This window comes from Chiloscyllium plagiosum, unplaced genomic scaffold (assembly GCF_037043375.1).
Source record: "Chiloscyllium plagiosum isolate Xiang-an unplaced genomic scaffold, Cpla_swu_hap1 HiC_scaffold_22, whole genome shotgun sequence".
Taxonomy (NCBI): Eukaryota; Metazoa; Chordata; class Chondrichthyes; order Orectolobiformes; family Hemiscylliidae; genus Chiloscyllium; species Chiloscyllium plagiosum.
The window spans coordinates 73,842,765-73,860,380 of record NW_028270160.1 but is presented as its reverse complement, the minus strand read 5'-3'; the positions used below and the strand labels follow the sequence as shown (position 1 = coordinate 73,860,380).

The window sequence follows — 17,616 nt, the reverse complement described above, 5'->3', positions numbered from 1 at the left end:
CAATTCAGCATGGCCAATCCACCTTACTAGAACATCTTTGACATCAGAGCACCCGAAGGGTACCCAAGCAGACAACATGCAAAACTCCACACAGCCACCCAAGGCTGGAATCAAACTCTGGTCCCCTGGCACTGTGTTCCAGCAATGCTAACCTCTGAGCCACTCTCGGCCGGGGATTTTTTTTTTTGATTCATATCAACTTGCTGTGCTCAGATTCACAGCTTTATTATGAACGATCAAATCACCATAATTCCAATTCCGCATCAGAGAGAGAGAGAGATGACGAGTGGTGAAGTTTGATTTAATTTGACTTACTATTGTCACTTTTTTTTCAAATAAATTCATGGGATGGGGGCACTGTTGGCCAGGCCAGTGTTTATTGGCCATCCCTAATAGCCCAGAGGGCAGTTAAGAGTCACAGTACAAACAGGTAACCACCTTCCCGTCTCCTGGTCCTCTCTTTATCCAAGGGTTACCCCACCCACATTGTTGAAAGAGCATCTCACCTCAGGCTGGGGTGTGGGTTATTGGGCTTGGCTGGCTCTGTGTTCTCTCTGGTAATGGGTTCTCTGATCCAGACTGCACACCATCGCGATCCTCTCATTTACTTCACCCGGCAACATCGGTCCAGGAACGGCCGGAGAGAAGCAGAGACCGGTGAAGGAAACGGCTGTAACCAGGCAGGCAGACAGGAGCGAGAGGAGCCCGGACTCCGAGAGAGAAACAACGGAACATTGGCTGGGCTTCATCCAGAGGAGGGCGGGAGGAGTTACTGAGAGAGACAGAGAGAGGGAGAGGAGTTACCGAGAGAGAGAATTACCGAGAGAGGGAGGAGAGGAGTTACTGAGGGACAGAGAAAGAGAGAGAGACGTCAGTGTGTGTGAGTGTGAGAGAGAGAGAGAGAGAGAGAGAGAGAGAGAGAGAGAGAGAGAGAGAGAGAGAGAGAGAGAGAGAGAGAGAGAGAGAGAGAGAGAGAGAGAGAGAGAGAGAGAGAGGAGTTACTGAGGGACAGAGAAAGAGAGAGAGGAGTTAATGTGTGTGTGTGTGTGTGAGTGAGAGAGAGAAGTTACAGAGAGAGGAACGAGAGAGTGAAGTTACAGAGGGAGAGAGGAGTTACTGAGGGAGAGGGATGAGTTAGTGGAGGAGAGGGATTACAAAGGGATAGGGGTTATTAGAGGGAGAGGGGTTACAAAGGGGTCACAGAGAGAGGGAGAGGTGTTAAAGTGGGAGAGGAATTCCAGAGGGAGAGCAGTTCCGGGGGGAGAGGGAGTGAAAGTCGAGTCATTCGTTGAATCTTGGGGGAAAAGGAAGACAAGAGTCTAACAAGGAGGGGACTGACTGCTGCGACCTCTCCAGCAAATTGCAGTCACCCCTTCCCCACAGCCTGGTGGAGGCAGTGCTGCCCAGCACAGAGAGCATCCATTCTGCATTTGCCTATCGCCTATAGGCTGGGGACACTGCCCCCTGGAAAGTGCTATGCCCAAGCTGAGCCAGCGTTGGACCCGCTGGTCGTGCCTCAGATCAGCGCTGTGTGCGCTCAGTGTGGTCTTGTTGTGCCAATGGCTGCTGGTCCAGAGAGGAGGGAGCCGGCTGACCCTCAGGCTGGTGAAACCAGGCGCCAGTCCAATGCAGGAACACCTTCTGCTGGTCGAGGAGAACTCCATCTGCTGGCAGATCATCCAGGGGGACAGGCAGGAGGTGGAAAGGACCCTCCTCAACTCCATTACTGTCTCCCTCAAGCACCAAGCCGTCACTGAGGGAGATTATCTGAACATGACCCGAAATTGCAGATCGTTTGTGAGGGCCCGCAAGTATATCACTGTCCCCCTGAGCCCTGAGGAGGAACACTTCCCCTTGGCTTACTCCATGGTCATCCACCAGAGCATTGAGATGTTCGAGAGGCTTCTGCGGAGCATTTACGCCCCACAGAACGTCTACTGTATCCACGTGGACCGCAAATCCCCAAGTCAATTTCATGCGGCCGTTCGGGCCATCGCTTCGTGTTTCCACAATGTCTTTGTCGCAGCCAAGCTGGAGTGGGTCACCTATGCTGGCTGGAGCAGAGTTCAGACGGATCTCAACTGCATGAAGGAGCTGCTGGAGAGCCCTGTCCCCTGGAGGTACTTCATCAATGTGTGTGGCCAAGACTTCCCCCTGAAGACCAACCGGGACATAGTCCGCAGCCTCAGAGCTCTGAACGGCTCCAACGTGATTGAGTCGGATCCTGCACCAGGGTTCAAAAAGGTAACCGCCTTCCTGTCTGCTGGGCCTCTCTTCATCCAAGTGTTTTCCATCCTCCCTCCCTCCATCATCTCTCTCTCTCTCTCTCCTCTCCAGTCCTTCACTCCTGCCTGTACAAAGAGAGACAGGGTTGTTAAAACAGTTCAATTGCATGGAGGGAGGTTCAGAATGTACAAAGGAAAAAAGAGGAGTTGGAGAGCTGAGCTGCAAACAGAATAGAAGAGCAATTGACATTTCAGGTCGGAAACATTCATCAGAACCCGGGGAGAGGAAGGGGCTGCAGAATAAATGGGGGTGTGGGGCTGGGGAAAGGTGGGTGGGATGGCGATTGGTGGATGCAGGGAGGAGGTGGCTGTGATTGGTCAGTGGGTGGGGTGGAGCAGATGGGCGAAAGGGAAGATGGTCAGGTGAAAGGGATGGGGTAGAAAGAGAGGGCTGGACCTGGGATAAGGAGGGATATAAACTGATTACGAGAGTATACAGGAATGTCGGTAGGTTAAGAGTGTAGGAGAAAGTGAGGACTACAGATGCTGGAGATCAGAGTCAAGAGTGTGGCACTGGAAAAGCACAGCGGGTCAGGCAGCATCTGAAGAATCAATGTTTCGGACATAAGCCCTTCATCAGGAATGAGGCTTGTGGACCAGGGGGCTGAGAGAGAAGCGGGATAGGTGTGGGGCTGGGGGTGGAAGGGAGCTGGGAATGTGATAGATGAAGGTATTTGGGGGTGGGGGGTGTGGAAGGTCGAGTGGACAGGTGGAAAGGAAGATGGACCAGTCAGGAGGGTGGTGCTGAGTTGGAGGCTGGGGACTGCGATAAGTTGGGGTGGGGAAATGATGAAACTAGTGAAATCAACATTGATCCGCCTGGTTGCAGGGTTCCAAGGTGGAATATCCAGGCATCAGCTGGTAAGGGTTTGGTGATGGAGGAGGCCCTGGACCTGCATTCCCTTGGTGGGAGGGGGAGTTAAAGTGTTCAGCCACGAGGTGGTGGGGTTGGTTGGTGTTCTCTGAAACAATCTGCAAGTAAGAGTTCTGTCTCCCCGATGTAGAGGACACCACATTGGGTGCAATGGATGCAGTAGATGACATTGGTGGAGGTACAAGTATATTTGTCAGATGTGGAAGGATCCTTTGGAGCCTTGGACGGAGGTGTGGGGGGAGGTGTGGGTGCAAGTTTTGCACTTTTCAGAGGCCAGGGAAGGTGCCAGGAGGGGAGGGTGAGTTGGTGGGGTGTGTGGATCTGACAAGGGAGTTGCAGAGGGAATGGTCTCTGAAATGCAGATGGAGTGCAGAGGGAAATATGTCCCTCATGGTGCAGTCTGTTTGTAAGTGGCAGAGGATAATGCAATGTATCCGGATGTTGGTGGGGTAGAAGGTGAGGACCAAGGGGTTCTGTCCCTGTTGCATTGGGAGGGGTGTGGTTCAAGGGTGAAGGTCCAGGAAATGGAGCAGATGCACTGGAGGGCATTGTCAACCATGTGGGAGAGGAAATTGTAGTTTTTATGCTAGGACACCATCTGGGATGTTCTGTGGTGGAATTGGTCCTCCTGGGAACAGTTGCAGCAGAGGCAGAGAAATTGGGAATAAGGGATAGTGTTTTGACAGGGGCAGGGTGGGAGGAGGTGTATTCCAGGTAGCTGTGGGAGTTGGTGGGTTTGTAGTAGATGTCCACGATTAGTCGGTTTGGATGCGAGCAAAAGAGGTACAGGTAGTAAGTTGACAGCTGACACCAAAATTAAAGTGGACAGCGAAGAGGGTTACCTCAGATTACAACAAGATCTGGACCAGATGGGCCAATGGGCTGCAAAGTGGCAGATGGAGTTTAATTCAGATAAATGCGAGGTGCTGCATTTTGGGAAAGCAAATCGTAGCAGGACTTATACACTTAATGGTAAGGTCCTCGGGAGTGTTGCTGAACAAAGAGACCTTGGAGTGCAGGTTCATACATCCTTGAAAGCGGAGTCGCAGGTAAATAGGATAGTGAAGGCAGTGTTTGGTATATGCTCCTTTATTGATCAGACTATGGAGTACAGGAGTTGGGAGGTCATGTTGCGACTGTACAGGACATTGGTTAGGCCACTGTTGTAATATTGCGTGCAATTCTGGTCTCCTTCCTATTGGAAAGATGTTGTGAAACTTGAAAGGATTCCAAAATGATTTACAAGGATGTTGCCAGGGTTGGAGGATTTGAGCTATAGGGAGAGGCTGAACAGGCTGAGGCTGTTTTCCCTGGAGTGTCGGAGGCTGAGGGGTGACCTTATACTGGTTTACAAAATTATGAGGGGTATGGATAGGATAAATTGACAAAGTCTTTTCCCTGGGGTCAGGGAGTCCAGAACTAGAGGGCATAGGTTTCGGATGAGAGGGAAAAGATATAAAAGAGACCTGAGGAGCAACATTTTCATGGAGAGTATGGTACGTGTATGGAATAAGCTGCCAGAAGATGTGGTGGAGGCTGGTACAATTGCAACATTTAAGAGGCATTTGGATGGGTATATGAATAGGAAGGGTTTGGAGGGATATGGGCCGGGTATTGGCAGGTGGAACTGGATTGGGTCGGGATATCTGGTCAGACCGAAGGATCTGTTTCCATGCTGAACATCTCTATGACTATAAGTGGGTACTGCAGATGCTGGAGATTACAGTCAAAATTAGAACAGTGTTGGAAGAGCATAGCAGGACAGGCAGCATTCGAGGAGCAGGAAACCCCAACATCAGGAATAACTTCACAGAGGCCATTATCCAGCCACCAACTCACCCTTTTGTTTACACATGGAGTCCTTGACACAGATCCAGCTTCCTCAGAGCCAGCTCAGAGTGAACAGAACATCTGATCGTCCTGTTTATTTTTTTTTTTCAGAAGCAGCCTCAGGAGTAGCAGTCGAAGTCGTCCCCAGGTGTAGGTAGGCCCAGGCAGCAGCAGCAGGTGTGCAGGCGAGGCCTAGGCTTCAGTAGCAGGAGCAGGCCCAGACTGTAGCAGCAGTGGTGGTAGTAGCTGCCTGTGCAGCTGAGCATAGCTTCAAATTAACAGAAATAAGCAGAAAGAAACCCCAGAAAACAAATCACAACAAACTATGAAAAATAAATTAAAAATAAACTCCTCAGTAGGAAGACACCAACAGCAGCACATAAGACACACGGAGGCTGTTTTGAAGTCAGTCTCCTCTCCTCAAGAGGATTGAAGAGTCCTTCATATGCTGATCCAGCTTCCCTAGAGCCAGCTCTCAGTGAGCAGATCTCTTGACATGCCTGTTTATTTTTCTTCCACTACCACCCGACAGCAGTCATGCTTATTTTTCCCCGAGTACCCATGTCATGTGTGTAGGTGTCAGATGCAGTGAAAAACAAGTGTGTAAATCTTAATTTAATAACAAGTGTGGGAAATAGAACCTACTCACTTCAATAATTTCAGTCCAAGACAAGATCTGCAGCAGCAGTATCATCTGATGTCCTCTTGCAAGAGTGGTGTCTACAAGGTAGGTGCACAGTACAAAACCTTGATACAATTACATTTCTCTTTCCCTCCTCCCACTACTCTAAACCCAGTGCCCATTCCTCTTGTTTATCTCTTGCCTTATCTGGCCTTGTGCGTAACAGTACAGGTTTTGCTTGGCCATTTCACCATATCCCTCTGTGGTCTATTGTTAGCATATATCCTCCTTCACTGCCATCTGCTTCCTTGCTTGCTAAAGCAACATTTCCTCTCATTCTTCGTCCACACTGAGCCTTATGACCTCTTGATTGTGGTTTTTCTTTTTGCAGAAGCGGGAAACAGATGTTTATAACTGTTTGTACAAGCATATCTAGCTTAACCTACACTCCCCTTCCTCTTTCATGATTCAGCTTTGTGATTTTCGCAGACAACATTTATAATTGCTCCTCACAATTTATATTCCATCACCAGGAAGAAAGGAAACAGACAGTCCTGTTTATTTATATTTTATTAAACAATTCACAGTTTATACAAACGATTACATTTATAGCTGTATACAGAGAAACAGCAATTTTACAAGGGAGGGGAATGACAAAGCCAAGCCCCAAACCCTGACATTCAACCGGGGTTTTCAGGGAAATGAGGACAAACCTCAAATCCCAGTTTCAATCATTACAAACAGTAACAATGACATTCATACATATGAGACAGTCCACTTATGTAAGAAACAGCACATACAATACAGACCCTCAAAAAGCCAGCAAGTCTCCCCCCCCACCCCCACCCCAATCCCTCCCGCCTTCCAGCCGCTCTAAGGCAGCCCGCCCCTGCGTACCTTCTGGCTCTCGGTCCGCCCCTACTTACCACTGGGCTCTCATCACCCCAATGCACCGTCCGGCCAGTGGACTATCCCGACACACCTTCCGGCACCTCTAGGACAGCCCGTCCCCTTCCCAGGGACAACAGCGTGCAGGGTAGCCCACAAGCCTTCCGGATCTCAGCCCGCCCCTATGCGCCTTCTGGCTCTTGGCTGCTCTGAGACACCTTCCGACCACCTCTAGGACAGCCCATCCAGATTACCCCTTCTCAGGACGACAGCGCTCAGAATGTCCTACCCACTTACTGGCTCTAGGGGCAACTGGCATCAGGGTGGCGTACCCTCCCTCTGGTTCTCGGGGTGACAGCTTTCAGGACGACCCATGAATGTCCCAGCTCACAGTAAGGCCTGCCAGACCCAGGAACACACAAGACAGTGCAGGTGATAAGCTCAACACGAAACACAATAGAGTTAATTGTGAACAAACAGAGTCCACTGTTTGTCAGAAATAGAGTCCACTGCTAAAAACAGGGTCTACAACCAAGGGCAGAGTCCACTCCCAAAGACAGCAAATGCACACCCCACAGCACACAGGTGTTCAGTCCCCAAGGAGTCCTGGCACATCCTTGGAGAGCCAGGCCCACTCACAGGAACACAGTACATTGTAAAGGTGGTTAACTCACAGGGGTTTTGGTCCACTCCTGAAGGGAAGGTCTTCTCCCAAACTCCAGGATACAGCAAGTGCTCACCTCCCAGCACACACACAGATGGTCAATCTTCAGAGGCCCAGTCTCAGGGCTAGGCCTCCCCACAGTAACAGCTCCTCTGGTAAAATGTATGTCTTCCACAAGGGCTCAGTCCAAACACCAAAAACAGTGAGGGCACATACAAAAAACAAAGAAAACTAGAGTCCAAGGGCTAAGCCCTACCACAATATTAACATTGTCCTTTTCTCAAAAGTGAAGAAAAGAATAACACACAGACTGTAACCAGTCAGTGAAACAACAATCACCTAATGAGAACTGAGTTACACCTGAAACACATGATGTACATCAGGAGTTTAACAATCAGTCCTCCCTAAAGGAATGCCAGTTAACAAACTGGCTAAATAATTCAGCCAGTTCATGAATCAGGTTTCCCCCACACAAAAAACAAGCAGAAACCAACAGTAACACACTGACTGTGACCCAGCCAGCACAGAGTCAGTCCCCAAAATTGAGAAGACCGCTGAATCTCCTGTTTATAAATTTTATTAAACAGTTACAAAATAGTTTACAAAAACAGTTAACATTTACAACTGTATACAAGAGATAGCAATTTTACAAGGGAGAGGAGCATTCCCCTGTTTTTTTTAATTTTATTAAACAAGTACAAAAAAGAGGTTACAGCACAACAGTTAACATTTACAGCTGTATACAACAGCAATTTTACAAGGGAGAGGAGCAGCAAAGCTAGGCCTCAAGCCCTACTGTTCAACCAGTTTACAGGGAATTGAGGACAAACCACAAATCCCAGTTTCAAATATGAAAAGACAGCAACAATGATATTTATGCTTAAGACAATCCAGTTACATTAAAAAGTGCAGACAATACAGACCCAGCAAGCCCCCGTCCCTCCCACCTTCCGACCACTCTAAGGCAGCCCGCCCCTACGCGCATTCCGGCTCTCGGTCCGCCCTGACACACCTTTCGACCACCTCTAGGACTGTCCGCCCCAGTACCCACCTGGGGTGACAGCGCTGAGGATGGCTGCACACCTTCTAGCTCTCGGTCTGCCCCTACGTACCATTGGGCTCTCACCCACCCCGATCTGGCCAGTGGCCTATCCTGGCACACCTTTCGGCCACCTCTAGGACAGCCTGTCCCCTTCCCTGGGATGACAGCGTGCAGGGCAGCCCACAAGCCTTCTGGATCTTAGCCCGCCCCTACGCGCTTTCTGGCTCTCGGCTGCTCTGACACAGCTTTCGACCACCTCTAGGACAGCCCGTCCCGATTACCCCTTTTCAGGATGACAGTGCTCAGAACGGTCTACCCACCATCTAGCTCTCGGGGAGACTGTCATCAGGGTGGCCTACCCACTATCCGGCTTTCGGGACAGCCTACCAACCTTCAGGTTCACAGGATGGCCTACCCACTCGCCGGCTCTCGGGGTGACAGCTTTCAGGAGGACCCATGAGCCTCCCAGCTCACAGTAAGACCTGCCGGACCCAGGGACATGCAAGACAGTGCAGGTGATAAGCCCAACACACTATATGACAGTTAATTACCAACAAACAGAGTCCTTTCTAGTCCAGAGTCCATTCGTACAGACATTTTTCTTCAAAATGTAGAGCCCATTTCCAGGCCTGAGGGGTGGAGAGAGTGCCATACAAGGCCTTGATGAGACCACATCAGAATCAGTCTGTACATTTTTCTCTCATTTAAAACATAAAATAATTACATTGACAGGAAGTTTCAACTGCCTTTTTCCTGGGATGAAGGGTTTATCTTATGAAGGAAGGTTGAACAAATTGGCTTTTACACATTTAAGTTTGCAAATCTGAGAGATCTTTCTGAAATGTATAAATTTCTCTGAGGGGACATGATAAGGTGGTTGATGGGACATTGCTTTCTCTTGTAGGTTTGACAAGATGTTCTGTAGAATAACATATCGTCAGAGTCCTACAGCACCGAAACATACCCTTTCGTCCAACTCATCCATGCCAACCAGGTATCCTAATTGGAACTAGTCTCATTATCCTGTATTTGGTCCATATCCCTCTAAACTTGTCCTATTTATGTCATCTGTTAAATCTTGTAATTGTACCCACTACAACAATTGTTTTTGGCAACTTGCTCCGTATTTGCACCACCCTCAGGTCTCACCTTAAACCTATGCCCTCTGGGTTTGGCCTCCCCCATCCTGGGGCTATTCACTTTTATTGATTTCCCCCACAATTTTATAAACCTCTATATGGTCACCCTTCACCCTCCAATACTCCGGTGAGAAAAGTCCTACCTATCTAGCCTCTCCTTATAACTAAAACCCTGCAGTCCTGGCAACATCTTTGTAAATCTATTCTGCATCCTTTGCAGTTTAACAACACCCTTCCAACAGCAGGGCGATCACTCCAAAAGTGACCTCACCAATGCCTTGCAGAATTATTTTCCCCTGAGAGGGTTGTTGCACTGTGTAAATCTCTTCTGTACGAAGTTGTGAAGGCTGAGTTGATGAAGTTATGAAAGGGTGAGCAAGGTGACCTTTTTTTAAAAAAAGATAAGGACCCCGGGGCAACCGATAGAAATGTGGAATTGAAATTGCAACCAGAAGAGCAGTGACCTTGAATGGTGGAGCAGACTTGAAGGGACGAATGGCTGACTTTTGCTATGATATTGGTGTAGACAGGTTATGCCTTAGTTCATGTAAAGAGTAGAGAGTTTTCTGACCTCTCAGCTAAGGAAAGGGCTTTGGTGTCCCTCCTGATAACATGAACCTTGAAGTTAATCTCCCTCTGCGCCAGTCACAGAATTAAAGAATTCTTGCGGAAGGATGCCCTTAAGCCCATCATGTCTGTAATTATTCCACATCGAGTACCAATTTCCTGCATTTCCACACTCAACTCTGGCAACATCCTTGTAAATCTTTTCTGAACCTTTTCAAGTTTCACAACATCCTTCCTATAGCAGGAAGACCAGAATTGCATGCTGTATTCCAGAAATTGCCAAACCAATGTCCTGTTCAGCCACAGCATGACCTGCCAACTCCTACACACAATGCACTGACCAATAATGACAAGCGTGGCAAACACCTTCTTCACTACTCTGTCTATCTGCGACTCCATTTTCAAGAAACTATGAATCTGCATTCCAAGATCTCTTGTTTCATCATCACTCCCCAGACTTTACCATGAAGTGTATTATTCCTGCCCTGATTTGCCAAACCAAAATGGAGCACCTCACATTTATCGACATTAAACTCCATCTGACACTTCTCGGCCTATTAGCCCATCTGATCAAGATCCCGTTGTACTCTGAGGTTGAGTTGAAATATTACTCTGGATGTAGGTTTGCTCGTTGAGCTGGAAGGTTCATTTTCAGATGTTTTGTCACCATACCAGGCAACATCTTCAGTGAACCTTCCGGCTCAGCGAGCAAAGCTACATCTAGAACCCCAACCTGAGCTACAAACCTTCTCAAACCTTGCTGATATATTACTGTCATGTATAATCGAGTTACAGTAAAAAATGTTGTCTTATGTGCTTTACAGACAGATATTGATAGGTTAAGTTGGCAAAAATGTTGGCAAATGGAGTGCAATGTGGGAAAATGTGAAGTTGTTCATTTGGAAGGGAAATCAAAAGAATAGAATATTCTTTAAATGGAGAAAGCTTCAGAAAGCTGCAACACAAAGGGACTTGGGGCAACTAGTGAATGAAACATGGAAAGATTGCACACAGGGGCAGCAGGTAATTGGGAAGACTAATGGAATATTCGATGAAAACAGAAATTTCTGGAGAGACTCAGCAGGTCGGGTAGCATTCATGGAGAGAAAACAGAGTCAATGTTTTGAGTCTGGTGACCTTTCTTCAGAACTGAAGTGGAATGTTTGCCCTTATTTGAAGGGGGGTTGGAGTATAAAAGTCAGGAGGTCTTACTGCAACTGTGCAAGGTGCTTGTGAGAGCACATCCGGAGTACTGTGAGCACTTCTGGTCACCTTATTTAAGAATACATGTTGTTTCATTGGAGGAAGTTAAGAGAAAATGTTCAGTGGGATTGCCCCCATTATGGAGGGATTGTCTTAAAAACAAAGGGCTAAACAGGATTCTACTCACTGGAGTTTAGAAGAATGAGAGGTAACCTCATTGAAATGGACAGGATTAAGGGGCTTGACTGGATAAATGCTGAAGGGATGTTTCTCCTCATGGGAGAGTCCAGGACCAGGGGGGTATTGTCTCAGAATAAAGGGGCACCAGTTTAGGACTGAGATGAGGTGGAATTTCTTCTCTCAGAAGGTTGTGAATCTTTGGAATTCCTTGCCACAGAGAGCTGTCCTTGTATATATTTAAGGCTCAGATGGATAGATTCTTGTTCAGTTGGGGAATTAAGCGTTACGGGGATAGGGCAAGAACATGGACTTGAGGAATGTTGAATCAGCCACGATCCTAGTGAAGCTGGCTTGAGGGACCAAATGGCCGACTCCTGTCCCGACTTGTTAATGGTCTTACATTTACTGATGAACCTGTTCAAAGACATTATCGCACAACTCTGGAGCAGAAGCGACTTGAACCTGTGTCTCCAAGGCTCACACCGCATAGATCCTAGTTTACTTTATATCATGCACTTGTCATTCATGCTGGTATTATGGCTACAATTCGCACCAACCTGCCTTAGATCAAAGTAATGAAGCGAAGCCAGTGCAGGTTTTCAAAAAGTAAGTCTCCAACCTCGTATCATGCATTGATGTGAGAATTTGAATGCAGAGAATGTTGTCTGAACTGGATTCAATGAAGTGTTTCACTAGGCACTAGATAAAAACGGCTGGACAACAAAATTGACAATACAAGCCCTGATTCATGGATCTTGTTTTGGACGAGAGGTTGGTAGGTTGGTAGATGGGAATGATCCACACAGCTGGGACATATAAACATCAAGACCCGGAGCAGGAGAAGATTATTTGGCCCTCCATGAGGCCCACCAAACTATATGATCCTGGCTAACCCTCTATCTCAATGCCATACTACCACTTTCTCCCTATGCCTTTGATGCTTTTGAAACCTAAATATTTGTTAATCGCATTCTTGGATATATTCAATGACTCAAATTCCACAGCTTTCTGTGGTACAGAATTCCATAACTTCACTATCCTGTAAGTTAAATGTTTCCGCATCTCAGCCCTAAATAGACGACTGCTTTTATTCAATATGTCAGTGATATCAATCTTGGAGTATGTGGCAAAATGCCCATATTCAGGGCAATGATAAACCTGGAGGATTGGCAAATGGTGAGGATGATGTGAATTGTCCAGAGTCACCACAATGAACAGACGGCATCAGGTCAGAGGGGAATACAGAAGAGTGTAAGGTGATATGTTTTGGGAGAAGGATGTGGAGAGGTAATAGAAATGTAATGGCACAATCGTAAAGAGTGCGAAGGATTAGAGGGATCTGGCGATAAACATTCATCAACATTAGAAGATGGGGGAGGCCATAAGAGGGTAGAAAAGCAGAAGGCTTCATAAATAGAGGCATTGATGCCAATAAATGGTTGAGTTATGCTGCATGTCGAATTGTTTAGCCACAGTTGGATTGTTGTGGTCATTTCCGGTGACTAAAACTATGTGAGGGCCCTCAGGACAGGGAGGAGATTTCGCAGAATGGTGCCAGGGTTTAAGTTGGATGGCTCAGTTGGAAAGGTCAACGATGCTCCCATTGGAACAAAGGAGATTGGGGTAAGGTTTATTCAATGGGTACAGGGTGAGCACTCGCTAATGAAGACAAGGAAATATACTTCACTGTTCACCGATTGTACAAGTGCAATGGAATGCAGATGAAAGATTTTGGGTTAAAGGCCTGGTAGGGAGATCTGAGGAATTGAAACGCAAATGAAGCCTAAACTACATTTGTATGAGATGATGGCAAGTTCCGATGTAAGTTGAATGAAAAAAAAAGATCTGCTCCCATACATACAAGGAACAAGAGTAGACCATTGGCCCGTTTGATCCTGTTCCACCATCCACATTCCTGCATACCATCGATAATCTATCCTTTCCTTGGTAACCAAGGATCCATATCTGAAAATGTGTTGCTGGAAAAGCGCAGCAGGTCAGGCAGCATCCAAGAACAGGAGAATCGATGTTTCGATGTTCCTGAAGAAGGGCTCATGCCCGAAACGTCGATTCTCCTGTTCCTTGGATGCTGCCTGACCTGCTGCGCTTTTCCAGCAACACATTTTCAGCTCTGATCTCCAGCATCTGCAGTCCTCACTTTCTCCTCAAGGATCCATATCTCCCATGCATGATACCACAAGGACCGAGGATAAAAGATATCTTTTGACACAATGTAAATAAAGTGTCTTGTGTCTTGTGGAAGGGGTGGCACAGTGGCTCAGTGGTTAGCACTGTTGCCTCACAGCACCAAAGACCTGGGTTCGATTCCAGACTTGGGCGACTGTCTGTGTGGAGTTTGCACATTCTCCCCATGTCTGCGTGGGTTTCCTCCGGGTGCTCTGTTTTCCTGCCACAATCCACAAAGATGTGCAGGCCAGGTAGATTTGTCGTACTAAATTGCCCATAGTGTTCGGGTGCATTAGTCAGGGGTAAATATCGGGTAGGGTAATGGGTGTGGATGGGTTGCTCTTCAGAGGATTGGTGTGGACTTGTTGGGCCAAATGGCCTGTTTCCATACTGTAGAGAATCTAATGTGTGGTGTCCTTCACTCTGAGGGAGGAGCTTTGGATTCAAGTCCTACTCCAGGAGCTGATGACCATAGGAAGGTGTCTTCATTGCTATTGTGAGACACTCAAGAGTATGGGCCAAGTGCTGCAAAATAGGATGAGAATAGCTCGGAGCTTGTCTTTTTGACCAGTGCAGACACGATGGGCTGAAGGGCAACTTATTATTTTGGTGCTCTAAACCTCAATAACCAGAGAGCATGGAGTCATAACATCATACAGTATGGAACAGACCCTTCAGTTCAACCTGTCTGCACTGACCAGTCATCCCAATCTGACCAAGTCCCATTTGCCAGCCTTTGGCACATATCTCTCTCACCTATTCCTATTAATGTTCACATCTAGACGCCCTTTAAATATTGTCATTGTACCAGCCGCCTCCACCACCTCTTGGTAGCTCATTCCAGGCACACATCACCCACTGCGTGAAAACGTAACCCCTCAGGTCTTTCCCCTCTCACCTTAAACCTATGCTTCTAGTTTTGGACTCCCCTATCCTTGGGAAAAGACCTTTGGCTATACAGCCGACGTGGAAGGAATCAAAATGGGGCAAGAACAGAAAAGGAGGTCAGCTAAACAATTCTGAGCAGCAACAGAAAAGTGCAGCCAAGCATGTATGCAAGCGAGCTAGCTTACTGAAACTGGCTCCAGTTAAGTGAGAAGGCAGGAAGACCGAAACAACACTCAACAGGTATTGTAGAAGTCTAAGGTCAATGATCTAATGCTAAACGTCATATACCTAGATCAGGATCTGATTGATCAGTTGTGTTGCTAAGGCTTGGGAATCAAAATGTAATTCGTGAAAGGGGAACGCCGATTTGTGTGTAAAAGTATGATTGCAACTGCCTGTTTCAGACTCTCCAGGCAAGGGTGGGCTTTGACCCGGCTGGTTGAGTCTTCTTGCATGTATGTGATAAAGGAAGCTGTGTGAAGTGTACTATCATCCGGCTGATCATTTCAACATCTATCCATGCTCCTCCAGATTTTATGAACTTCTGTAAGGATACCCCTCAGCATCCGACACTCCAGGGAAAATAGCCCCAGCCTATTCAACCTCTTACTGTAGCTCAAACCCTCCAATCTCGGCAACATCCTGGTAAATCTTTTCTGCACCCTCTCAAGTTTAACAACATCCTTTCTTTCGAAGGGTGACCAGAAGTGTATGCAGTATTTTAAAAGTGGCCTCACCAATGTCCTCGACAGACAATAGATCACACTTGGTAATGGCAAAGGCATATCAGAGATAGTCAAAGATACTCCTACTTATAGACAATAGGTGCAGGAGTAGGCCATTCGGCCCTTCGAGCCAGCACCACCATTCATTATGATCATGGCTAATCATCCACAATCAGTATCCTGTTCCTGCCTTATCCCCATAACCCTTGATTCCACTATCTTTCAGAGCTCTATCCATCTCTGTTACAGCTGCAACATTACATCCCAACTCCTATACTCAATGCACTGACCAATGAAGGTAAAGGTATCAAATACCTACTTCACCACCCTGTCTATCTGCAATGCAACTTTCAAAGAACTATATCCCTGCACACCATGTTCTTCTCTCTAAGGCAAAAGCTCTGTGTTCAAGTCCCATTCCAGGAGTTGATGACCACAGGAAAGTGTCTCCATTGCACTGGTGAGGCATGAAAGGCAATGTTCCCAGTGCTGGAAAATGAGACTGGAGGAGCAAGGAGCCTGTTTTGCCAGTGCAGACACGATGGGCTGAAGGATTTATTTTTCTGGTGCTCTCAACCTTTATGACCAGAGGGCACAGCTTGAAGTATATTTTTGGAGCCAGATGCACTGGGAGTGTTTGAGGATGAGTTTTATGTTTGCTCAGCGAATGAGCATTGGGAGATGGTTTAGGAGGCAGGGATATGGGGAAATAGGCAGGTGACTGGCAATAGGCAATAGGAGTGAGAAAGGCCTGAGGGGCTGAATGGCCTTGTTCTCCACTGTAAGGTGAGTAACTGAGAGAAGGAGTGTGCATGGATCTTGCTGGAGCTGGGGGCGAGGAGAGTGCAGAGGAGTTGGGGAGGGAAAAAGCCATAGGCGAAGTTGAAAAGCTATCATTTCTACTTTCTCGTCTCTCTCACTCTCTCTTGTGCTTGCCTTTTAGAAACGTTGGCAATACCACCATGATACCCTCGACCAAGTCGTCTTGACGGCGCAACTGAAAGATCAGCCGAACATCAGCACCTCCATCTTCGTGGGCAGCGCCTACTTCATGGCCTCCAGAGAGTTTGTCGGCCATGTGTTTGACAGTGCCGAGATCCAGGCCTTCCTCAAGTGGTCAGAGGACACCTACAGCCCGGACGAGCATGTGTGCGCTACCCTGCACAGAATACCCAATGTACCCGGCTCCATCCCATACACCCAAGGAGCCACCAGGACACTTGGCCGGGCAGAAAGTGGTCCTTTGAGGCTGGTGATGTTGAGAGGGGTGCCCTATACCCTCCCTGCACGGGAAGGTATCGCCACTTGGTTTGTGTGTATGGGGCAGGAGATCTACAGTGGGTGGTCCGTCAGAGATATTTTTTTGCAAATAAGTTTGACCCCAACATGGACAACACTGCAGTACAGTGCATGGAGGAATATCTCCGAAACAGGACACTTGGTAAAACTGGGGCTGGGTTGGAGGTTGGGACAGATTAAACCTCAGTGATGGTGGTAGGGGTGGTGGGTGAGACATCGGAAACACTGAGAGACTGGGCACTGTGAGACTGTATACTATAACACTGGCTGCTGTGGAGGCCAGGCACAGTGAGACTGCATGCTGTAACATGGCCACTGTAACACTAGACAGTGTGAGGCTGGGCACTATAGTGTTGGGCACTGTGGAGATTGGATACCTTAATACTATCCACTGTAACACTGGGCACTGTGAGACTTAGCACTGTAACATTAGTTACTGTGAGAGTCAAATGTGTGGTGCTGGAAAATCACGGCAGGTCAGGCAGCATCCGAGGAGCAGGAGAACCGATGTTTCAGGTATAAGCCCTTCATCAGGAACGTGGAGGACGAAGGGGGTTGAGAGATAAATAGAGTGAGGGTGGGGCTTTTGGGGAAGGTAGCTGAAAAGGTGCTCGTTAAATCCAGCTGGGGGGGTGATTGTGATTGGTCGGTGGGGAAGGTCGAACATATAGTTAGGAAGGAAGATGGTCAGGTCAAGAGGGGAGAGCCGACTTGGAGGGTTGGATCTGGGATGAGGTGGGGGGAAGAGGAGAGATTTGGAAACTAGTAATGTCAATGTTGATGCCATGTGGTTGAGGGTCCCAAGGCAGAAGATGAGGTGTTCTTCCTCCAGTCATCAGATAGCTTGGATTTGGTGGTGCAGGAAGTGTCATTGTGGAGTGGGAGGGGGAGTTGAAGTGGTTGGCCACAGGTCGATGGGGTTATTTGTGCCCAGTCTCACAGGGACACATCCACCAATAATACTCAACACTGCACAAGTGGACACTGCATTACTGGAACACTGCACGAGTGGGCACTGCATTACTGGAACACTGCACTAGTGGGCACTGCATTTCTGGAACACTGCACGAGTGAGCACTGCATGACTGGAACACTGCACGAGTGGACACTGCATTACTGGAACACTGCACGAGTGGGCACTGTACAGCTGGACACTGTAAGATCAGTGTTGTGACCATCACTATTTTTTTATTTTTCTCATTTTGGTTAGGAACTGTGAGTCC

The 17,616-nt window shown here is 47.6% G+C and overlaps 1 pseudogene; it reads left to right on the top strand.

Moving 5' to 3' along the window:
- Positions 1-1,273: 1,273 nt before the first annotated feature.
- On the top strand, positions 1,274-16,856 carry LOC148146048 (beta-1,3-galactosyl-O-glycosyl-glycoprotein beta-1,6-N-acetylglucosaminyltransferase 3-like; annotated as a pseudogene).
- Positions 16,857-17,616: the final 760 nt, after the last annotated feature.